Source organism: Saccopteryx leptura, chromosome 5, assembly GCF_036850995.1.
Source record: "Saccopteryx leptura isolate mSacLep1 chromosome 5, mSacLep1_pri_phased_curated, whole genome shotgun sequence".
NCBI classification, from domain to species: domain Eukaryota; kingdom Metazoa; phylum Chordata; class Mammalia; order Chiroptera; family Emballonuridae; genus Saccopteryx; species Saccopteryx leptura.
Window position 1 is genome coordinate 179,323,330 of NC_089507.1, and position 16,429 is coordinate 179,339,758.

General features: G+C 39.9%; 1 protein-coding gene across 1 annotated transcript in view; it reads right to left on the bottom strand.

The window, feature by feature from the left end:
• The window catches only part of SLC24A3 (solute carrier family 24 member 3), a 641,322-nt gene that overhangs the window by 590,203 nt on the left and 34,690 nt on the right, over positions 1 to 16,429 (bottom strand). The window contains exon 2 of the mRNA XM_066387038.1: positions 12,385 to 12,680. The gene's annotated coding sequence lies outside the window, so the exon portion shown is untranslated. The remainder of the gene's footprint in view (positions 1 to 12,384; positions 12,681 to 16,429) is intronic.

A 16,429-nucleotide genomic window follows, 5' to 3' on the forward strand; every position in this document is an offset into this window, starting at 1 on the left:
CTCCCAAGCTCATTTTATGAGGTCAGCATTATCCTAATTCCAAAACAGATATAGACAGTATGAAGAAAGAAAGAAAATTATAGGCCAATATCTCTGATGAACATAGGTGCTAAAATCTTCAAAAAAATATTAGCAAACTATATCTAGCAATACATTACAAAAATCATACACCATAATCAATGAGATTTATTCCAGGGTGACAATCTTGATACAACATCCACCAATTAATAAACATGATACACTGCATAAACAAAATAAAGGGTAAAAATCACATAATCATATTAATAGAAACAAAAAAAAGCATTTAATAAAATTCAGCACCCATTTATGTTCAAAGTTTTCAGTAAAGTGAAAATCAACTGTACATACCTCAACATAATAAAGGCCATATATAACAGCCCACAGCCAACATCATACTTAATGGGAAAAACTATAAGTATTTCCCTTAAGATCAGGAACAAGATAGGGATGTCCACTATCACTACTCTTATTCAATGTAATACTAGAAGTCATAGCCACAGCAATCAGATAGAAGAAGAAATAAAAAGCATTCAAATTGAAAAGGAAGAAGTAAAATAGTCATTTTTTTGCAGATGACATGATATTGTATATAGAGAACCCTAATGATTCTGCCAAAACAAACAAACAAAAAAAAAACACTACAACTGATAAATGAATTCAGTAAAGTATCAGGTACAAAATAAATATTCAGAAATCAGTTGCATTTTATATACCACTAATGGTCTATCAGAAAGAAAAACCAAAAAACAATACCGTTCAGAATTGTTTCAAAAGGAATAAAATACCTAGGAATAAATTTAACCATGGAGGTAAAAGATTCATACTCAGAAAATTATGAGAAACTGAAGAAAAAAAACAAAAAAGATACAAACAAGTGGAAGCATATACCATGGTCATGGATAGGAAAAATTAACATCATTAAAATGTTCATATTACTCAAAGCAATCTATAGATTCAATGCAATCCCTATCAAGATACCAATGACATATTTCACAGAACTAGAAGAAATATTCCAAATATTTATATCAAACCACAACAGAGCCCAATCTTGGGAAAGAAGAACAAAGTTGGAGAAATCACACTACTAGATATCAAATTATACTACAAGTCCATAGTAATCAAAACAACATGGTACTGGTATAAAAACAAGCACACAGATCAATGGAACAGAATAGAGAACCCCCCCAAAAATCAACCCATGCCTATACAGCCAATTAATATTTGAAAAATAAGGCAAAATCATAAAATGGGGTAAAGACAGTCTATTCAATAAATGGTATTGAGAAAATTGGACAGACACATGCAAAAAAATGAAACTAGACCACATCCTTACACCATAAAACAATATGAATTAAAGACTTAAATATTAGACACAAAACTATTGATATAAAAATTCTAAAAGAAAATATAGGCAGTAAAAACTTGAACCTTTCTAGTAGCAATATTTTTTAGATAAATCTCCTTGGCAAGGGGAAGAAGAGAAATGATAAACAAATGGGACTATATCAAACTAAAAAGTGTTTTGTTTTTAAGAGAGAGATGAGAGAGAGACAGGAAGGGAGAGAGAGGGTGAGAAGCATCAACTCATAGTTGCTTTACCTTGAGTTGTACATTGAGCTTCTTGTAAGTGCCTTGACCAGAGCCATGCCAGTGTTCCCTTCCTCAAGCCAGCAACCTTAGGCTTTTCATGCCAGCTTTGGGCTCAAGCTGGGAAGCTTTGGGATTGTGTGGATGATCCCCCACTCAAACCAGTGACTTCAAGGTTTTGAACCACCAACCTCAGTGTTCTGGGTCAATGCTCTATCCATTGTGCCACCACCAGTCATGCCTAAAATGTTTTTTTGCAGAACAAAGGAAACCATCAACTAAATGAAAAGACAATTTATTGAATGGGAGAACAAATCTGCTGAATCTGATAAGGAATTAATATCCAAAATTTTTAAGAACTTATAAAACTCAACGCCAAAAAAACCCAAAAACTCAATCCAATTAAATAATGGGCAAGGGACCTGAATAGGCACTTTTCTAAAGAAGACATAGATAGACATATGAAAAGATGCTCAGTTTCACTAATCATAAAAAAATGCAACTTAAAATCACGATGAGATATCACCTCATACACGTCAGAATGGCTATCATCAATAAATGAACAAACAACAAGTGTTGGTGAGGATGTGAAAAAAAAAAGAAACCCTCATGCGCTGTTGGTGGGAATACTGATTGATGTATCCACTGTGGAAAGCAGTATAAAATTATCTCAAAAAACTAAAAATGGAAGTGCCTTTTGACACAGGGATCCCACTTCTAGGAATTTATACAAAGAAACTTGAAACACTAATTCAAAAGGACATATGCATCCTATGTTCACAGCAGCATTATTTACAATAGCCAAGATCTGGAAACAGCCCAAGTGCCCATCATCACATGAGTACATAAAAAAAGCTATGGTACTTTTACACAATGGAACACTACGAGGCCATTAAAAAGAGGGAAATCTCTGCTGGATGACGTCAGAGTAATGGCGGGGTAGGAAGCGATACCGATAAATCTCCCCCAAAACTCAACAAGATCTTCAACCAGAAACAGAAAAACCTATACTTGGAGCTTCCAGATGCTTCACAATACACCCAAAGGTATGATTGAGTGAAAAATTGGCTAAATATATAACCAAACCCCGAAGGAAATAGGGAGTAAGAAATGCTCCGCCTTCCTCACTAACCTAAACAGGGCGGCTTTCTCTGGTAACTGTGAATATAGAAACTGAGGCGGGCAAAGGGGGTGAATACATCCAGGCCGTGACACAAACGGCCGAACCAGGCTGTGGCACGGAGATCCAAGCCGAGGAAAATCTGATCCTGTGGCAACCCGGGCAATACAAGCTAACACTCGCGCCAAACCCAAACAAAGAAAGACAAGCGGCGCGGCCATTTTACCCGGTCTCCTGGTCGGTGCGCAGTTAGTGGGCGAGAATTTCTTCCTAGGCCCCGAGAGTGGGTGCCCGTATTGCCCCATGGAGAGGCAGGGTCAGAGGCCTTTCTGTGGGCCGAGGGCAGAGTCTCTGGGCAGCCCCAGCGCCCTGGGAAAGCCATGCACGGGAGAGAGTGAGAACTAATTCCAACGGTGGAAATTTTCCATGCTGCTAGGGGTTTCACTCAGAGGGAAACGCGGCCGGCCTCATATCCTGGTTTGCGCGCGCAGATAGTGAATGAGAGATTCCTCCGAGTGCCTCGGCAGTGCGCGCCCGTGTTATCGCACAGAGGGGCAGAGTCAGGGGCCTTTGTGTGGGCCAAAGCAGAATCTCGGGCCGCCCCAGCGCCTTGCAAAAGACGCGCATGGGGACGAAGCGAGACTCAATTCCAACGCTGCAACTTTTCCCTGCGGTTGGGGGTTTCACTCAGAGCGTGAAACTGCTGGCCGGATATCCTGGTCTGTGCGCACAGCCAGTGAGTGAGAGTTTCCTCCAAGCACCCCAGAAGTGGGCGCCCGCCTGTGTTACCGGACAGAGTGGCAGAGCCAGAGGTCTTTGAGTGGGCGGAAAGCCCGCCTGATTATGCTAGCAGCTCTGACTGACTGAGCCTTACCCAGAGCCCTGTGCTGAGTGGAAATAGAGTGGGGAGTTGCCAGCTCTTTGAGCCTCTTACTATCCAGGCAGAGGCAGCAGCAACCCCATAGCTGGATTATCAGGCTACTAATTGAGAAAGGAAAGACTAGGAGAAAGGCTCCAGGAACACGCACTCTCTCACTGTCGGAGCCTATAAATGCTAATGAGCTTCGACTGCCAACGAGACTAAAGCACAATACATGACATTGCCATAGAGACTTATCAACTGCAAACCTCCACCTGAGTGTGCCAAAGGGGCAAAACCCGGAGTACAGATTCACCGACCAGGAAGAGGGAGAGAAAAGAAAAAGCAAGAAGATAACCTCTCAAAATCAAGAATAATCTGCAGACTTTATAACCTATCCCATTTTATTATATTTGTTCGTTTGTTTCTCTTATCTTCATTCTTGATACTTTTTTTTTCCTCCTCCAATTTGGCCGATTAACTCTCTACCGGTCTTACTCTCTCCTCTCCTTGAACTACACTACCCATAAGTGTTACATCTCCCATTATCTTTACTCTTCTCTTCCTTTCTCTCTATGAGGGTTGCACTCCAAAACCCTTAACTCTCTCTCTCTCTCTCTCTCTCTCTCTCCTTTCCTTTTTCTTCTTTTAGTGGTTCCCTCTTTTTTTCTCTCTCTCTCTTTCTTTTCTCCCTCTATATTAGTTTCTTCCTTTCTCCTTTACATCTCCTCTCATTCACACCTCAATAACAAACAAATTATCTTATCTGGGACTCAAACTTATGTTTGTGGCATTTTGGGGGGTTTTTACTTCACCTTTTTAACTCACTAGCAGTGCTCCCATCACTGGCTCTCCATATTATCTAGTTCTTGTTCCACTAAATACAATTGTAATTTTTTAATTTGTCCCCCCATTTTTCCGTTTTCCTCTTAATCCTCTCATCATAACTCTTAGACAACCAACACCTAAAAGCAAATCAATTTATTCTTGACCCAAATTTTTTCCTTATTTGCTTTTTGTGGATCCATACGCTCTTTTTTTTTTTTTTTTGCCCCTTTATTACTTTTCCCCAATTCAGGCCCTCCATCACAGGCATTGTTTGTTATAATTCACAGTCCACCACAAGATTTTCTCAAGAAAGAGGGGAGAGGAGAGGAGAGGAAGAAAGGAGGGGGGGAATAATTTCCTTTTTTAAAAAAATTTTTATTTTATTTTATTTTTCTTTATTTCATTATTAATTTTTTTTAAAAAAACATCTCTTTTCAATTTTTTATTTTTTTATTATTTTTTTAAACTTTTTATACTTTATTAAATCTCATTAATACTATCAACAAAACCACCCTCAGATGCCATGAAGGAAGAGAAAATCAAATATCATGGATACAAAAGAAAGAGAGGTAACACAGCTAGATGAGGAAAAATCTATGGAGAAAAAATTTAATATATTGGAAACCTTGGAGCTAAATGACAGAGAATTCAAGATAGAAATCCTAAAAATCCTCCGAGATATACAAGAAAACACAGAAAGGCAATTTAGGGAGCTCAGAAAACAACTCAATGAACACAAAGAATATATGTCCAAGGAAATTGAAACTATAAAAACAAATCAAACAGAGATGAAAAACTCAATTCACGAGCTGAAAAACGAAGTAACAAGCTTAGCTAATAGAACAGGTCAGATAGAAGAGAGGATTAGTGAAATAGAAGACAAGCAACTTGAGGCACAACAGAGAGAAGAAGAAAGAGACTCAAAAATTAAAAAAAATGAGATAGCCCTACAAGAATTATCTGACTCCATCAAAAAGAATAACATAAGAATAATAGGTATATCAGAGGGAGAAGAGAGAGAAAATGGAATGGAGAACATACTCAAACAAATAATAGATGAGAACTTCCCAAGCCTGTGGAAAGAACTAAAGCCTCAAGTTCAAGAAGCAAACAGAACTCCGAGTTTTCTTAACCCCAACAAACCTACTCCAAGGCATATCATAATGAAATTGACACAAACCAACAGCAAAGAAAAAATTCTCAAGGCAGCCAGGGAAAAGAAGAATACAACATATAAAGGAAGGCCCATTAGATTATCATCAGATTTCTCAGCAGAAACTCTACAAGCTAGAAGAGAGTGGACCCCAATATTTAAAGTCCTGAAAGAGAGGAACTTTCAGCCACGAATACTATACCCATCAAAGCTATCCTTCAAATATGAAGGAGAAATAAAAACATTCACAGATACAGAAAAGATGAGGGAATTTATCATCAGAAAACCCCCACTCCAGGAATTACTAAAGGGGGTTCTCCAATCAGATACAAAGAACAAAAAAAAAAAAACAGAGCCACAAGTAAAAGCTCCAAGAAGAACACAATAAAACCAAATTTAAACTGTGACAACAACAAAAAGAAAGAGGGGGAGAAGATGGAGATTAACAGTAGCAAAGGACGATGGAGTGCAAAAGTACTCACAAAATAGTTCGCTACAATGAACAGGGTAGGGACCCTTTTCATTACTCAAAGGTAACCACCATTGAAAAAACCACCACAGAAGCACATGAGATAAAAAAGATAGCAACAGAGGAAAGATGTATGGAATACAACCAAATAAAAACAAAAGATAGAAAAACAAAAGAGAAGGATCAAACAAGACACAAAACTAACAGAAAGCAAGATATAAAATGGCAATAGGGAACTCACAAGTATCAATAATTACACTAAATGTAAACGGATTAAACTCACCAATAAAAAGGCACAGAGTAGCAGAATGGATTAAAAAAGAAAATCCAACTGTATGCTGCCTACAGGAAACTCATCTAAGTAACAAGGATAAAAACAAATTCAAAGTGAGAGGCTGGAAAACAATACTCCAAGCAAATAACATCCAAAAAAAAGCAGGTGTAGCAATACTCATATCAGATAATGCTGACTACAAGACAGGAAAAGTACTCAGAGACAAAAATGGCCATTTCATAATGGCTAAGGGGACACTGAATCAAGAAGACATAACAATTCTTAATATATATGCACCAAACCAAGGAGTACCAAAATATATAAGACAGCTACTTATTGATCTTAAAACAAAAACTGACAAAAATACTATCATACTTGGAGACCTCAATACACCGCTGACGGCTCTAGATCGGTCATCCAAACAGAGAATCAACAAAGACATAGTGGCCTTAAACAAAACACTAGAGCACCTGGATATGATAGACATCTACAGGACATTTCATCCCAAAGTGACTGAATATACATTTTTCTCCAGTGTACATGGATCATTCTCAAGAATTGATCATATGTTGGGCCACAAAAACAACATCAGCAAATTCAGAAAAATTGAAGTTGTACCAAGCATATTTTCTGATCATAAAGCCTTGAAACTAGAATTCAACTGCAAAAACGAGGAAAAAAATCCCACAAAAATGTGGAAACTAAACAACATACTTTTAAAAAATGAATGGGTCAAAGAAGAAATAAGTGCAGAGATCAAAAGATATATACAGACTAATGAAAATGACAATACGACATATCAGAATCTATGGGATGCAGCAAAAGCAGTGATAAGAGGGAAGTTCATATCACTTCAGGCATATATGAACAAACAAGAGAGAGCCCAAGTGAACCACTTAACTTCCCACCTTAAGGAACTAGAAAAAGAAGAACAAAGACAACCCAAAACCAGCCAAAGAAAGGAGATAATAAAAATCAGAGCAGAAATAAATGAATTAGAGAACAGAAAAACTATAGAAAAAATTAATAGAACAAGGAGCTGGTTCTTTGAAAAGATCAACAAAATTGACAAACCCTTGGCAAGACTTACCAAGGAAAAAAGAGAAAGAACTCATATAAACAAAATCCAAAATGAAAGAGGAGAAATCACCACGGACACCGTAGATATACAAAGAATTATTGTAGAATACTATGAAAAACTTTATGCCACTAAATTCAACAACCTAGAAGAAATGGATAAATTCCTAGAAAAATACAACCTTCCTAGACTGAGTCAAGAAGAAGCAGAAAGCCTAAACAGACCTATCAGTAGAGAAGAAATAGAAAAAACCATTAAAAACCTCCCCAAAAATAAAAGTCCAGGCCCTGACGGCTATACCAGCGAATTTTATCAAACATTCAAAGAAGACTTGGTTCCTATTCTACTCAAAGTCTTCCAAAAAATTGAAGAAGAAGCAATACTTCCAAACACATTTTATGAGGCCAACATAACCCTCATACCAAAACCAGGCAAGGATGGCACAAAAAAAGAAAACTACAGACCAATATCTCTAATGAATACAGATGCTAAAATACTAAACAAAATACTAGCAAATCGAATACAACAACATATTAAAAAAATAATACATCATGATCAAGTGGGATTCATCCCAGAATCTCAAGGATGGTTCAACATACATAAAACGGTTAACATAATACACCATATCAACAAAACAAAGAACAAAAACCACATGATCTTATCAATAGATGCAGAAAAGGCTTTCGATAAAATACAACACAATTTTATGTTTAAGACTCTCAACAAAATGGGTATAGAAGGAAAATATCTCAACATGATAAAGGCCATATATGATAAACCATCAGCTAACATCATATTAAATGGCACTAAACTGAAGGCTTTCCCCCTTAAATCAGGAACAAGACAGGGTTGTCCACTCTCTCCACTGTTATTTAATGTGGTACTAGAGGTTCTAGCCAGAGCAATCAGACAAGACAAAGAAATAAAAGGCATCCATATTGGAAAAGAAGAAGTAAAGGTATCACTTTTTGCAGATGATATGATACTATACATCGAAAACCCCAAAGAATCCACAAAAAGATTTCTAGAAACAATAAGCCAATACAGTAAGGTCGCAGGATACAAAATTAACATACAGAAGTCAATAGCCTTTCTATATGCCAACAATGAAACAACTGAGAAGGAACTCAAAAGAATAATTCCCTTCACGATTGCAACAAAAAAAATAAAATACTTAGGAATAAACATAACAAAGAATGTGAAGGACTTATATAATGAAAACTATAAACCATTGTTAAGGGAAATCGAAAAAGATATAATGAGATGGAAGAATATACCTTGTTCTTGGCTAGGAAGAATAAATATAATCAAGATGGCTATATTACCCAAAGCAATATACAAATTTAATGCAATTCCCATCAAACTTCCAATGACATTTTTTAAAGAAATAGAGCAAAAAATAATCAGATTTATATGGAACTATAAAAAACCCCGAATAGCCAAAGCAATCCTAAAGAAAAAGAATGAAGCTGAGGGCATTTCAATACCTGACTTCAAACTCTATTATAGGGCCACGACAATCAAAACAGCATGGTATTGGCAGAAAAATAGACACTCAGACCAATGGAACAGAATAGAAAGTCCAGAAATAAAACCACATATATATAGTCAAATAATTTTTGCTAAAGGGGCCAACAACACACAATGGAGAAAAGAAAGCCTCTTCAATAAATGGTGCTGGGAAAACTGGAAAGCCACATGCAAAAGAATGAAACTGGACTACAGTCTCTCCCCCTGTACAAAAATTAACTCAAAATGGATCAAAGATCTAAACATAAGACCTGAAACAATTAAGTACATAAAAGAAGACATAGGTACTCAACTCAGGGACCTGGGTTTTAAAGAGCATTTTATGAATTTGACTCCAATGGCAAGAGAAGTGAAGGCAAAAATTAATGAATGGGACTACATCAGACTAAGAAGTTTTTGCTCAGCAAGAGAAACTGATAACAAAATAAACAGAAAGCCAACTAAATGGGAAATGATTTTTTCAAACAACAGCTCAGATAAGGGCCTAATATCCAAAATATACAAAGAACTCATAAAACTCAACAACAAACAAACAAACAATCCAATAAAAAAATGGGAAGAGGATATGAATAGACACTTCTCCCAGGAAGAAATACAAATGGCCAACAGATATATGAAAAGATGCTCATATTCTTTGGCTATTAGAGAAATGCAAATCAGAACGGCAATGAGATACCACCTCACACCTGTTCGATTAGCTGTTATTAGCAAGTCAGGTAATAGCAAATGTTGGAGAGGCTGCGGAGAAAAGGGAACCCTCATCCACTGTTGGTGGGACTGTAAAGTAGTACAACCATTATGGAGGAAAGTATGGTGGTTCCTCAAAAAACTGCAAATAGAACTACCTTATGACCCAGCAATCCCTCTACTGGGTATATACCCCAAAACCTCAGAAACATTGATACGTAAAGACACATGTAGCCCCATGTTCATTGCAGCACTGTTCACAGTGGCCAGGACATGGAAACAACCAAAAAGCCCTTCAATAGAAGACTGGATAAAGAAGATGTGGCACATATACACTATGGAATACTACTCAGCCATAAGAAATGATGACATCAGATCATTTACAGCAAAATGGTGGGATCTTGATAACATTATACGGAGTGAAATAAGTAAATCAGAAAAAAACAAGAACTACATGATTCCATACATTGGTGGAACATAAAAACGAGACTAAGAGACATGGACAAGAGTGTGGTGGTTACCAGGGGTGGGGGTAGGGAGGACATAGGAGGGAGGGAGAGAGAGAGTTAGGGGGAGGGGGAGGGGCACAGAGAACTAGATAGAGGGTGACGGAGGACAATCTGACTATGGGCAAGGGGTATGCAACATAATTTAATGACAAGATAACCTAGACATGTTTTCTTTGAATATATGTACCCTGATTTATTAATGTCATCCCATTAACATTAATAAAAATTTATTAAAAAAAAAATAAAATGAAATTAAAAAAAAAAAAAAAAAAAAAAAAGAGGGAAATCTTACTTTGTACAATAGCATGGACGGACCTGCTAAGTGAAGTAAGCAGTCAGAGAAAGATAAGTAACATATTATTTCACACAAATGTGAAATCTATGGAACAAAATGAACTAACAAGCAAAATAAAGACAGACTCATACATAGAGAGCAGGCTGGCAGCTGCTGTGGAAGGTAGGGGGAGCTGAGCAGGGGTGGTGGAGGGATGGAACAAAACAAAAAGGACAAAACCTTCATGGACATGGACAACAGTGTGGTGACTGCCAAAATGGGGGTAGGTGGAGGAGGGTGTGGGGGCATAATTGGTGATGGATGAAGACTTGACTTGAGGGGTGAACACACAATACGGTGTACAGAGATGTGTTGTAGAATTGGGCACCTGGAACCAGTATAATTATGTTAAGTAGTGCTACCCTAATAAATTCAATTTTAAAAAATTAAAAAATAAGACTAAAATAAAACTAGCTCAGTCTGGCTAAGCCAGACTAGTGACTATCTTGCAAACCTGTCACCAAGTTCAACCTCCAGGGGCTCTGTGCACAGCAGCACTGGGAATCGGGTGGGAGGACCCCTGAACTGCTTTTTTTTTTTTTTTTTTTTTTTTTGTATTTTTCTGAAGCTGGAAACCGGGAGAGACACTCAGAAAGACTCCCGCATGCGCCCGACCAGGATCCACCTGGCACTCCCACCAGGGGGCGATGCTCTGCCCCTCCAGGGCGTCGCTCTGCCGGGACCAGAGCCACTCTAGCGCCTGGGGCAGAGGCCAAGGAGCCATCCCCAGCGCCCGGGCCATCTTTGCTCCAATGGAGCCTTGGCTGCGGGAGGGGAAGAGAGAGACAGAGAGGAGGCGGGGGGAAGCAAATGGGCGCTTCTCCTATGTGCCCTGGCCGGGAATCGAACCCGGGTCCTCCGCACGCCAGGCCGACGCTCTACCGCTGAGCCAACTGGCCAGGGCCTGAACTGCTTTTTAAGTGGGCAAGTTCTGTCTTCAGAAGTGGAAGGAGATGGTTGAAGGCTATTATTATATATTTCAAATCACGAGGTCTCCCCATGCACCCCACAGTTTGACTTCTGTTCTTGGCCCAATGAAAGCTTGTAGCCACTCTTGGTTTGGCTAACCGTTAGTGAACTATGTTAAATACTGCAAAGTGGAAAGGTAAAAGAGAGTGGAATCCTCTTGCTGGCAGAACGTTAAGAAAATAGGACTTGTTTTTTTAATCTCTCTGGAAGAAATACAAGAGTTTCAATGTGATCAGGTGGGGAAACCACACTGGACAATCTCCTGACTCCTCTTACTGTTCCTAAATGAATGCCCTGGAAGGAAGGATACTGTCCCGATTTGCCTAACACTCATACATTTTTAAGAATTTCATACTTTTGCATGCCCTACCCAAACTCTCTTCTGCATAGGTCCCCGATTCCAGGCCCTGGTGAGTGGCAGTAGACCCCTTCTCCCAAGCCCAGCTGAGTCCACCCGCGCACGCACACACACACACACGCGCGCGCACACACACACACACACACACGCACACACACAGATGTGGGCCCCAACTCACAGGATGGGGAAAGCCAGGTGCCAGCTTAGGTGTAGGATATGGACTGCAGTCTGGCCCAGGAGGAATCCAGTCTGTACCTGGACTGGAGCCAGATCCTCTGCAGGAGCCCACCCACCCATGGTGATGGTGTGAGATCGCAGCCTGCTGAAAGTGGGCTCTTTTGGGGGGAAGGTAACTGACACCCAGCAAGGGGCGGGGTGGAGACAGTAACCATTGTAATAGTGCCTCTTGACTCAGGCTGTATGAGTCGTGTTGGCCACCAGGATGATGTCTGCGGATCTAGTTTTCTACCTTGCTCTCGAGTTGAGTTTGTGGAACAAAGCATTGGACAGGCTTACATGCTTGGGTCAGCAGACGACAGAGTCCCCACACCTTTCGCAAACTTTGCCATTTTCTATAAACAACAAAAGAACAAAGTGCTGTTACTTACTTTAGCTTTTATGAATACGCTTTTGCCTTGAACCAAAAAAGTTGATAGAGCCTAAAGCAAACGGTGTTGTTCAAGAAAAGTGGCTCTTGGCATTGTCACTGCAAAACTCCCCAGGCTTCTCCTGACAGCAGAGACCCCGGTGTGCGCACATGGTGCTGGCGGAGCCCACAGGAGGTCGGCTGTCGGGTCTGCCTGGGCCTCTCATCCTCCTTCCCCAGCCAGAGTGAGTTCACCTCGTGAAGGAAAGTCAGTCCCCAGGTTTCAATGCTCTTCAAAAGAGGCGGCCAGGCAGGCTGCTGGAAAAGGGAAAAGGAAAGAAGAAAATTCAGACAAAGTAAGAATTTATTGTTTCATAGTCCAAAGGGTGAAACCTAGAATTCAAGGGGGAAAGAAATATTAAAAAAGGGATACAATGGCAATGTAAGAAGAGAAGTGCGGAGGGCACCTGGCAGCTTATTGCCCATACTTTTCTGCACATTTAAGATTATTCCAAAATGAAAAGGTTGTCAAAAAATAAAACTAAAAGAGAAACAGGTCATAACGTCATGGCCAGTGAGAGGGTTTGAAATCTGACCTGCCTGGGCTCAGGCCTCTCTACCGAGGACTGCAGTGAACCTGCTCAAGTTCATTGGCATTTCCAAGTGCTCAGGCAGCCAGCTGTTACCATTATTAATACCACCAAACAGGTGCCAGGAGGTCATCAGCTTCAGAGTCACACAGAGCCTGACTTCTGACGTCATGATAATGATGACTCAGTAGTCAATGGGGCTAAAGGCTGTCCTGTGGAGGGAGCTGAGCCCCCAGCCCCCACCTGCCCTCACCCCCAAATTCCTCTAATCCTGGGAGCAGAGGTGTCTACTACCCACCTGTGCCCTGAAATTAAATGATTTTTTTTTGTGAGCTGTAAAACTAAGAAAAGCAAACATATAATCTACAATGAATTTAGCAAACTGAAAATCTTTCTTTTTTTAATCCTATATATTGGTAACAATAATTTCTAATTACATACAAAGTGGAACAAGATCTAAGTAATATAGACCCTTAAATATGTTTTTTGGTGTTTTTTATTTTTATTTTTTTAAGTGAGAGGAGGGGAGATAGTAAGACAGACTCCCGCATGTGCCTAACCAGGATCTACCTGGAAACCCCTGTCTGGGGCTGATGCTTGAATCAACTGAGCTATCTTTGGTACCTGAGGCTGATGCTCAGACCAACTGAGCTATCCTCAGTGTCTGGGTCAGACAATGGAACCAACTGAGCCACTGGCTGTGAGAGGAGAAGAGAGAGAAGGGGGAGAGGAAGGGGAAGAGAAGCAGATGTTTGCTTCTCATGTGTGCCCTAACCGGGGATTGAACCCGGGCCATCTACAAGCCAGGTTGATGCTCTTATCACTGAGCCAACCAGCCAGAACCTTGTTTTGTTGTCAAACACAGCTATTATTATGCTCTACATAGGACATAGTGGATTTTCTTCTCTTTTTTTTTTTTAAGACAAAATTTTGATTCCCTTGGTTGTTTATTGGAGCCAAGAATTAAAATGCCCTTTTAGTTCTTTCTTTTAACCTGATTCTCTTTTCCATAAACACACTGACTGTCCAACCAGGGAACATGTTCATTTAAAAATTAAAAATATGCATGTAATAAATTATCTTACCACTTTATATAACATATACAACATATAATATTACTGGCCTTAATCAATTCTCTCTTCTAAAATAAGCACCCTAATTCATGTTAGCACAGTTCCTTTTTCCTTTAAAGTCTCACAGAGTCCATTAGGAAAACAAAAAGATAACCATCAAAATGAAAAGACAAGCCTGGCCTGTGGTGGCACAGCGGATAGAGTGTCGACTGGAGTGTTGAGGTTGTGGGTTCAAAACCCTGCACTTGCCCAGTCAAAGCACCTACAACAAGCAACGGGCAAGCAGGGAACAACTAAAGTAAAGCAACTACACTTCCCGCTCCCCCACCCCTCTCTCCTCTCTGTAAAATCAATAAAGTCTTAAGAAAATTTGAAAGTGAATACTTTTACTTTAGCATGTTCCCACCTGTAATGCCAGTGGCCGTGGCCAGGCAGGTCCACAATGGATTCAGGCAGATGGCAGAAGATCTGTGGAGCCGGAAAGTGTTGGGCCATTCCTGTTTAAAAGATTCTTGCAACAGCGGACCAGCAAACAGGCAGGGGAAACCGTTTCTCACGGCAGCATGCGAATGAACAGTGAAACGGCCCCTTGGCGGCGGTGGGCAGGCAATCCACAGTCCGCCATCCGCCATCTTCCCCGAGGGCAAGCACCCATAGCTTTACATAGACTTCACATGGAGCTGCCACGTGCTCACGCGCTACTCAGGCAAAGTGCTCGCAGCCGGTAAACCGGCGAGCAAGCCTAACACAGCTGTTTTCCCCATGCCACCACAAACAAAATTGAGATTTGATGATTAACGAAGGAGAGGGAGTGAGTCTAGTTACAAACTAAGGGCATATGACACAGTTTTGCTGCTGCATGGACCCCTAAATTCTCCGTGAACCTTCATAGAGAGACTTGCTTGACAGATTGGGTGTTGGGAACCAGAGTGAGGGGTTGAACCCCATGTCTACGTGGGTGCAGAGCAGATTAAGGGATCAGATATGGAAAATGAGCTAAAGCTCTCTCAATATTCCCGGGAAAACAAGAACACAAAGCCAGACGTGAAGATGAAAACTTAAAGCCTCAGGGACGAGATGAAACAGGACGCTGTGTCTGTTGGTCATGACTTTGTCATTTTTGTTGATGGTGATGATAGATACATAGATGAGAGAAAGAAAGGAAAGAAAGAAAGAAAGAAAGAAAGAAAGAAAGAAAGAAAGAAAGAAAGAAAGAAAGAAAGAGAGAGAGAGAGAAAGGAAGGAAGGAAGAAAGAAGAAAGAAGGAAAGAAAGAAAGAAAGAAAGAAAGAAAGAAAGAAAGAAAGAAAGAAAGAAAGAAAGAAAGAAAGAAAGAAAGAAAGAAAGAAAGAAAGAAAGAAAGAAAGAAAGAAAGAAAGAAAGAAAGAAAGAAAGAAAGAAAGAAAGAAAGAAAGAAAGAAAGAAAGAAAGAAAGAAAGAAAGAAAGGAAAGAGCCTGACCTGTGGTGGCGCAGTGGATAAACCGTCGACCTGGAAATGCTGAGGTCGCCGGTTCGAAACCCTGGGCTTGCCTGGTCAAGGCACATGTGGGAGTTGATGCTTCCAGCTCCTCTCCCCCTTCTCTCTCTCTGTCTCTCCTCTCTAAAATGAATAAATAAAATTAAAAAAAAAAAAAATTTAAAAAAAAAAAAAAAAAAAAAAAAAAAAAAGAAAGAAAGAAAGAGAGAGAAAGAAAGAAAGAAAAAAGTTAAGTGGATAACAGCTGTTGAGCACCTACTACAATCTTAGCATAGTTCTAGGTGATTTTTCTATTTTATCCTAATTAATCCACCAAGAAATAAAAAGACAATGCAAATTATTTCAACTGTACCAATGAATGCTTGGAGGTAGAGAAAGATTATTTTTTAGCTCTAATAGCCTCCATGTTTTCAGGCCGGTTTGCATGTGCACGCCAAACCCAGGCCCCAGAGTAACCACCCACGTGCACTGCCTGGTTAGAAGCCCCTGCCCTCCTAGACCAGCCAGCAGGTGCACTGTAACTCAATTTTAGCTGATGTTTTCTTGAATCCTCAAAGAAGTCAACTTCCCTTCTTGTCCTTCTGAACATTTAATCTCAGATGACCTCAATCTCATTACAGCATGCTAAATTAAATACAACATTTAATTTATCCTCAAAGTTGCCCCCACTGTGATGGGCAGAAGATTGGACCAGAAGGTAAGTGCTGAGGCTCCTAGCTCTCTCTTCTCTCTCTCTGTCCATAACTCTCCAAACTATTACATAAGAAGCCCAGAATGACTTGGTCTAGTCGACTGGCCATATCTCTAAGTAATCAGTCAGCTTTTCCTGAAAGAGAAGAGAAACAAGAAAATAAAAAGCTTAGGAAAATGGCAGAGGGTGACATTACTGTCAAAGGACTCAGTGGCCAAGAAGAGGTAGAGTCCATC